At 36.4% G+C, this 8255-nt stretch overlaps 1 long non-coding RNA gene across 1 annotated transcript; it reads left to right on the plus strand.

The window, feature by feature from the left end:
* Positions 1–805: 805 nt before the first annotated feature.
* LOC133780563 (uncharacterized) lies at positions 806–3340 on the plus strand. The gene is made up of 2 exons (XR_009869410.1): positions 806–854; positions 3068–3340. It is a non-coding gene; the product is annotated as an uncharacterized LOC133780563 (long non-coding RNA).
* Positions 3341–8255: the final 4915 nt, after the last annotated feature.

An 8255-nucleotide genomic window follows, 5' to 3' on the forward strand; every position in this document is an offset into this window, starting at 1 on the left:
GTGTCTTATTTATAGGTTAGGAAATCAATTAAAGAGACTGCCTTAATTCTCTCTAATGATGATGTTGATGGTGGCAGGGCTTGGCAAGGCGAGGTGTGGACTCGATGGTACGTATCTCTTCTAACCAGTGATCAAGCTTGGAATTTTTTTAAGGTGCAACCTGTTGGCATCATCCTTTTTGTTGCTATCATCACTACACAAGGCATGATTCTATAGCTTGATTTCTTATAAGTTTTCACCATGTCATTTTAGCTTGTGATGAGTATTTCCATCTGTTATGGTGTATTCAATATTTTCATCTGTTTTCTGTTAATTTTGTTTGCTTGTAGGGTCTACTTTTGTTTACAAAAAGTAACTTTTTTTCTTTGGTTGTCTTTCCAAATATAAATTCCCATTAGGACATTGCATATTATATAAAGGCAGATGCATAGAACTTTTAAAGAGCAGTTACTATGAATTAAGTGTGGTGCGATTATTATTTGGTTGTTATGCTAGTCACTTGTCCCTCCTTAGTGACTCTCATTGTCTATTTTGCCATTTCTGTCCTATTTTTTCTTAAGTTTTCTTAGTTCTGTTTCTGCTCTGATGTTGTTCTATTTTGATGTATTTATTTCATGTATAGGTATTATATATATACAAGGATATATGTACATCTGTTTGTGTCTCCAGATTTAGTTATTTCCCTCTCACCCACGATCTCATTCTCTCTCTTTCTTTCTCTGTTGTTGCAGATGTTAGCATGGAGGTGGGACTGTGGGGATGGTGTTGTAACAGCAGGGACTTCAATGCGACTAGGGTACTGTTGCCGTGAAGAAAATGGTTTATTTTGATTACATCCCCACTTATCTAAAAGGGTAATGATGATTTTTTATTCTTAGGCATCATCTTTGATTATTTTTTAAAATAATTATTATATATTGTTTCTGTTTTAGGGATTTATGCAATTTTTAATATGAATTATTGATGATGTTTCTATTAACTTTAGCTTTTGTTTGTTTGAGGTTTTTGGATTACTAAATTTGGTGGCTTTGAGGTTTGTGGATATGCTGCTAGCTTTGGGTATTCTGTTTTTTATATTGGTTTTAGATTTAGAGTTTTTGTGTTTTATGTTTCTGTATATAGTTTCTGATAGTGGTGTGCTATGCAGCCTAGTTTTGTTTTCTAGTTTGTCTTCTCCTGTATCATTGGCTTAGTAATATAATCCATTTTGTATTCTTTGGTTTGACACACTATAAGCATAAAAATAAAGTAATCAGAATGAGTTTTTTTGTTCTTCAGAATGAGTGGTTTGCTTGATTGGAGAGTAATAGATGGCAAGTGAGGTAGAAAGCCTCTCTGTTTTGACTCAATCCTCATTTCAGATGCCCATTCCTCTCTTCTCGACCTCGTTCGGTATTGAATATTACCAAGTTTTAATATTTATATTGGCTCTCTTTATAAACTCAGTATGTTTTGAATTTGTGTATGAGTTTTTATGAAGCTTGAATCTGTGTTTTCCTTTCTATTTGAATTGGAAAATAATTTTCAACATGGCAAGCAACTTTGTTTAAAACTGTACTACTACATGGCAATAAACATCTCAAATGAAAAGATTAGTACTGCAATTTTACTTTGGATGTGTTTTGGATGCTTCTGAATGGTATTATAAGAGTGCGATTTGGACATCAAATGAATCAATTGGTGTTTTATGGCTGGGCACTATATAACTATCTGATTTATTGGTTTTTGCATGCACATACACAAACTTTACTAGGCTTAGTGCTGAAGTTATTGAACACCTTTGTAGATTTAAATTTCTCATTCTATGTAAATCTTTGCAGACTCACATTACTTTTTCAAAGTTTGTTGTATATTATTTCTAACATTGTGCTGCCATGTTTGCTATATTCAGATTTAACTTGCTGTATTTTTTTTTGTTTTGATATTGTGTTTCCATGATGTTGATATTGGTATTCTAATTGAGGATATAATTTGTCTTAAAGCAGATTCTTTGTTGCTGTGGTGAGGTTTAGATTTTTGTTTGCTTGAGTTTCTTATAAATGTTTTATCTCATTTCTCTATTTTGATTTGGTCTAAAGAAATTGTGGGTTCTATATCCGCTTTTACTATTTATCTTATTTGGAGACAATTATTCTGATCTAGATACAGTTGTATTGTATATATGTATTAAGAACCTTGTAATTTGTGTTCAAAACTGGGATTTTAATATGTTACGACTTTGGAGTATGATTAATGATATATTTTGAAGATTTTTTTTTAAAAATTTGTGGGCTAGTTGGTATTTTGAGGATAAGTGTGAGATATTTATGTGTTTGAATCTGTTTGAATTGCGTTTTATGATCAATTCCCTCCAAATTTTTGTCAGGATCATAGATTGCTTTGTTTTAGTTTAGTTCATAGTGTGCCTTTTGCCTATTTTCTATTGTTTTGTTAGCTCAATTCATAGAATACCTTGTCTCCTTATTTCCATACCAATGTTGTGTTAGTTCAATTCATAGACTACCTTTTGTCTGCTACCTATTTTCAGTTATTATATAATCCAACTTCGATTTGAACTCAAGGATGAAAATAGATACCTTTGGATTCCTGAGAAATTAGTGGAAGATAATGAGTTTTGTATCTCTTTTGATACGCTATTACTCTAGCATTAGAATGAATGACTTTCCTTATGTTTATTCATTATTTTCTCCTCTAAAACTATAGAAGAAGAACACATATAACATCTGTATTCTTTTAGGAGACTTTGAAGTTTAACCCAACTCTATTTACCCCTTGTGATAAGAAGTGGTTTCACTTATGCATATTTCTGATTTCCCCTTTGAAAAATAAGGAAAATTCTCTTCTTCTATTTTGAAATAGTTTATGTTGTACCATTTTTTTTGGATGCTTTCTTTGTTGAAATGGGTTTAAAAGAATTATGTGTCTGAGGCCTATTTGTTGTAGTTAGTGTAATTGCATGGCCAACTTATAAAGTCGAAATGAGGTTATTAACTTTCTTTCTTTTTGTACTCTTTTAGTTTACTATTAACTCTAAGTTTAAGCATTAATTATTTAAACTCTTGTGTAGCTAAGCAAATCAACCTCACAACAAAGACAAGTGCACAATGGAATGGATGATGAATTGGAGGGTGGAGCAAGCTTCATGGTTTACTTTTTGTTTTGTTTTTTACTTTTGAAGCAAAGGATGTGCAAGACTATAGAATTTTATTATGTATGCTTTCAAACTCAAGTTAGAACTAAGAACTTTTGAAGTGGACAGTGTCATGTTTTGAAGTAGTTCGTCTTCAAATGTAAAAATACTCATTGTTTATCATATATATTGAATATTTTAGATTTTTTTTATCTATATAATATTACACTTGTGATCAATTGTGATTTTTTTAATCAAAATACAATAATAAAAACTTTTTACAACAATTAAAAATGCATACTACAAAATAACAAAATGTTATTACTGAGTGAATTTACAATAATTATGGTTGTTTTGTATAATATATTATAATTGAGACAAAAAGTTATTATTTATATAATAGAATGAACTAAAAACGTTATAAAATGATCAAATATAACAATTTTCATAACAGTTGGAAAGTGTTATGCATAAAGTATAAGATTAAACTTCAAATTTATAACTAACTACTCTAACTAAATGTTATTATTTGAATATTATAGCAACTAAAAATGTGTTATTGAATAGTTTAAGATAACATCGAACATAACATTCGAATACTGTTATAGAAAACACAAGACTTTTAATAACAGGAGCTATGTTAGCATTTTCAGAAGCGTTATCAATACTCCCGGTTAACAGTTTTAAAGTGTTATGAATACTGTTTTTTCTTGTATTGCCCCTAGGGCCAACCTAATCCCTCAAAGCCACCCAAGGTGATTTTGTCATTACCACCTACCACGTTAATCATAATTAACATCTCTCAATTCCCATTACTCCCAATATCCTCAAATATTTAACAAATCATTTCCCATTACCCGCTCATTCCTCGTAATGTACTAAGCACCAAATTACCCCTAGGCTCACCCTGAGCCCGGTAATAAACCCCATTATGACTAAACCGCTAGCTTGCTTCCTAGGATTGTCTCATGTTGAATAGCTTAAATATATCCACATAATAATGTGTTCTCACCCATATATCACATACATGCATAAAATACAAATATAGCCATATAAAAATACAACCCACTTAATCATGCATATAATCACATAATAACCATTAAATCAATTATGGCCCTCCTGGCCCCCTAATCTAGGCACTAAGCCTTATTAGGGAATTTGGGACATTACAATGCACATTCTTAAGGACCCATCCTTCTTCTTGAAGAACAACACTTGAGCACCCCATGGTGAAAAACTGGGTCTGATGAATCCTAGATCCAATAACTCCTGCAACTGGATCTTCAGTTCCTTCAATCCTGCTAGATCCATTCTACAAGGTGTCTTTGATACTGGCTCTGCCCCTGGCGCTAAATCTATGAAAAACTTGATCTCTCAATGTGTTGGCAATCCTAGCAAGTCTGCAAGGAATACATCAAGAAACTCACACACTAGTTTGGTCTCATCTGGTCCAACTAAAACAATCCAAGAGGTATCCACTATGTTCGCTAGGAATCCTATGGAACCTTCTTGCAATAGGTCTCTATCCTTCAATACAGAGATCATAGGTACTCGTGGTCCACTCACTATCCCAACAAACACAAAGAGTTCCTCTCCTTCCAGATCAAAAGACACCATCCGACATTAGAAATCTATCATCGCCTGTACTTTGATAACCAATCCATCCCTAGAATCATATCAAAGACTTCCAGCATCAGTTTGATCACATCCACAGACAAATCCCTACTGTCTATCTCTCTGGTAATGCTCTAACCCATCTCCTAGAGACTACCAGTTCCCCAATTGGCAACAAAGTCCTGACTCCCTTAGCATACAAATCACAAGGTCTACACAAATAGTCTAGCACTCAAACAGATACAAACAAATGAGTAGCTCCTGAATCAATCAATGTAGTAAATGAAGAACCGGCACTAGAAATCTGACCTGACATAACCAAGGGACTAGCCTAAGCCTCGTTCTAGGTCAAAGTAAACACTCTGACTGGAGTGAAGCTGTCACTCCTCTTTGGTTGTTATTTTACGGCTTATGGGCTGTAACGCCCTACTACCTTAGAGTCGTTACTAAGTGAGTTTAAAACGTGCATTTAGCTTGCTAAATGAGGTTTTTAGAATAAAAGTGTGGTTAAACAAAAATACAAGGCTGTAATCTTTAAAAGTACACCATTTCACTAAAAGTTCCAAGAGTTTAACATTTGGGATCCCAAAACGGGGTTTGTAAAATATTTACAATTCAAAATAGATTTACAAATGACTAACTATCAAAAACAGAGTTTAGTACAACCATTTCTCAAAATGCCCCCAACCAAGGCAGCCGGGCAGGCCAAACATGTACACACCACCCCCACTTTCTCTGTACTCGTGGCAGGTTGACTTTCTCTTTGCCCTTACCTGCAACACAGAGCACCCGTGAGCTAAAGCCCAGCAAGAAAACTCATATAGCACATAACATATGCATATCACACAATCACTATAGCAGATAACTCACGGTTAATCAGACAATCCATAAGATTTAAACACATATACGGCCATTCTGTCCCAGAAGCGTTACCAAAGCCTGGGTTCTCGGTCCATACTGTAAGGATATCCCATATATCCATTGGGGTCTCACCCTAACCACAAGCACCCCATGTGCTAAATGATATTCCCGGCCCCACTATCGTTCTCGGCCTTCGACGTTCTCGGCCCTTCGCCGTTCCTGGCTCCTTTGTCGTTCTTTTTGCTATAACCACATTTAGCATTCTCAAACAACAGTCAATCATATAATAATTCATTTAGAGCTACATCCTAGCAATGATACAATCTAGGGCCGCGCCCTGCAACAATACTAAGGGCCCAAGCCTTGCTCTACGGGTGCTACAGTTTTCTTACCTGTATCCCGAGCTTTCCGATGCACCAAGATCACAAGCATGGTCCTCTATCACGAGCCTCTCCAAAATCCTATTCACAACACATATAAAACAGTTTTAATACTAACCAATCCCAAAACCACTTCCCGGGACCAATCCTGTACTCTCGGGACCTCTAATTCCCTAAAACAATGCATTGGAACCATCCCCCGAGTCCCCGGGTAAAAGCCCTAAAAAATACAATATTTGGCTGTCAAAAATGGCCTAGGGCAGCGGCACTCCCATCAAGGGCCGCGATGCCTAGAAGCGTCCCCTGATCCTGATGCAAGCCTACGTCGCGACACCAAAGAACAGGGCCGCGACGCCCCTACGCTAACCCAGATTTCTGGGTTTTCTCCTGCATTTTTCCCGAGCCAAAACAAATCCAATTCAACCCAAACAAGTACCTAAGCCCCAAAATCAATTTAAAACCCCAATTGAACCCTTTAACAACCTATAAACATCAAAAACAAACTCAATTACACAATCACACTCAAAATCCAATCTTGAGTTTCAAATTTCTGAAACTTAAACCATGGCTTCCAAGACTTAAACCAGAGCTTGAAAACTATAAATCATGCCTCTAAAATCTTAAACCACATCAGATACGAAAATTTAAACATGCTAGAACTCTTACCTCAATCAAGAATCTAGCTTGAACTCTTCTCAATTCCAGCCTCCAACCTCCTTCCTCTTGATTATCCTAACTGAATTTCCAAGTAAAACCAGCCATATCTCCTTTAAATTCCCACACTCAATCTCTGAAAATTCAGACTTAAATCCAACAAAAACAGAGCACAAATTCTTACCTTTGAACAATCCCTAGCTTAAATTTGGTTTTGGTTGCCTCAAACTCCTTTGAATTTCCTCCTAGGTTTCAAGTTCCAGCCCTCCTCCTTGCTTCCCTTCCTTTCTAGCCTTTTCTTCAAATTCAGCATAAACCAAAATGATAAAGTGTAGAACGTGAATCCTTTTTCCCTCAGCTGAACCTTATCTAACCCTTGCCTAATGACCACTTTACCCTTCCATAAGAATTCCTTCCTAACTAAACCTCAAGGGCACTCTTGTCCTTTCACCTATTTTACAATTCTACCATTTTTCCATCTAAACTTGTTACTCTCAGCAGTTACTAATGGTTACACAAGTTACTCAATCACCAATAACCATTAACCACTAATTCTCTACTCAACTTACAAAATTCCCATAGTACCCCTAGGCTCCTCCCGAGGCGGGTATAAAATCCCATTGTGACTTTTAATTTAACTAGCTCCCTAGGACCGTTTTGGCACGTGCATCACATTAATATCACCACACTCACGTGGTACAAATCACATAATACAATTATCACATTTATGCCCTCAGCGGGCTAAAATTACCAATTTACCCCTATCATGCAAACGGGGTCCACATGCATATTTATACAACCTAAATATGCATTCTAATCACATACTCATTTAAATTCATATATTATCATGTTAATTCACTTATTGCCCTCCAGGCACGATAATCAAGGTCCTAAACCTTATTAACAACTTGGGGTGTTACATGGGCAGTCCTTCCTCAAGTGACTGACACTCTCACAAATGAAGCATGCTCTGACTCTGCACTTTCCTAGATGTCATCGCCTACACCATGGACACTCTGGGAAGCTTCTCCAATTCTCTCCCTTGCCTTGATGGCCACCAAAAGCACCCCGTACCCTCCTATCTAGACTAGGAAGAATAAAAGAATATGGGACCTTTCTCTTTTGCTCACTGGGACCATTACCTCGCCCAGAACCAGTGAAGGGAGGCACTATCCTACGAGCATCGCACCTTGTGGCGCCTTCCTTCCACAATTGATCATTGGCACCCTCTGCAATAAGGGATTTTCCCACTACCTGAGCATAAGTGGTAGTCCTCGGATCCAATAATATCTTGACATCACAGGCTATCATCACATTCAACCCCCGTACAAAGAGATCCCTCCATGCCATATCAGTAGGCACCAAATCCGATGAGAACACCACCAACTAGTCAAACTTCAAATGATATTCTGTGAAGGTCATTCTGTTCTGAGTCAAATTAGTAAACTCATCCACCTTTGCAGTTCAAACTTCAACATTGTAATATTTCTCTTTAAAGACATCTTTGAATTCATCCCAAGTCATAACAGTCACATCTCCCATCTGAGACACAACTTCCCACCAGATGCAGGAGTCCTCCCTCAACATGTAACTGGCACAAGCCACACTCTCATTCC

The sequence above is a fragment of the Humulus lupulus genome, chromosome 5, assembly GCF_963169125.1.
Source record: "Humulus lupulus chromosome 5, drHumLupu1.1, whole genome shotgun sequence".
NCBI classification, from domain to species: Eukaryota; Viridiplantae; Streptophyta; class Magnoliopsida; order Rosales; family Cannabaceae; genus Humulus; species Humulus lupulus.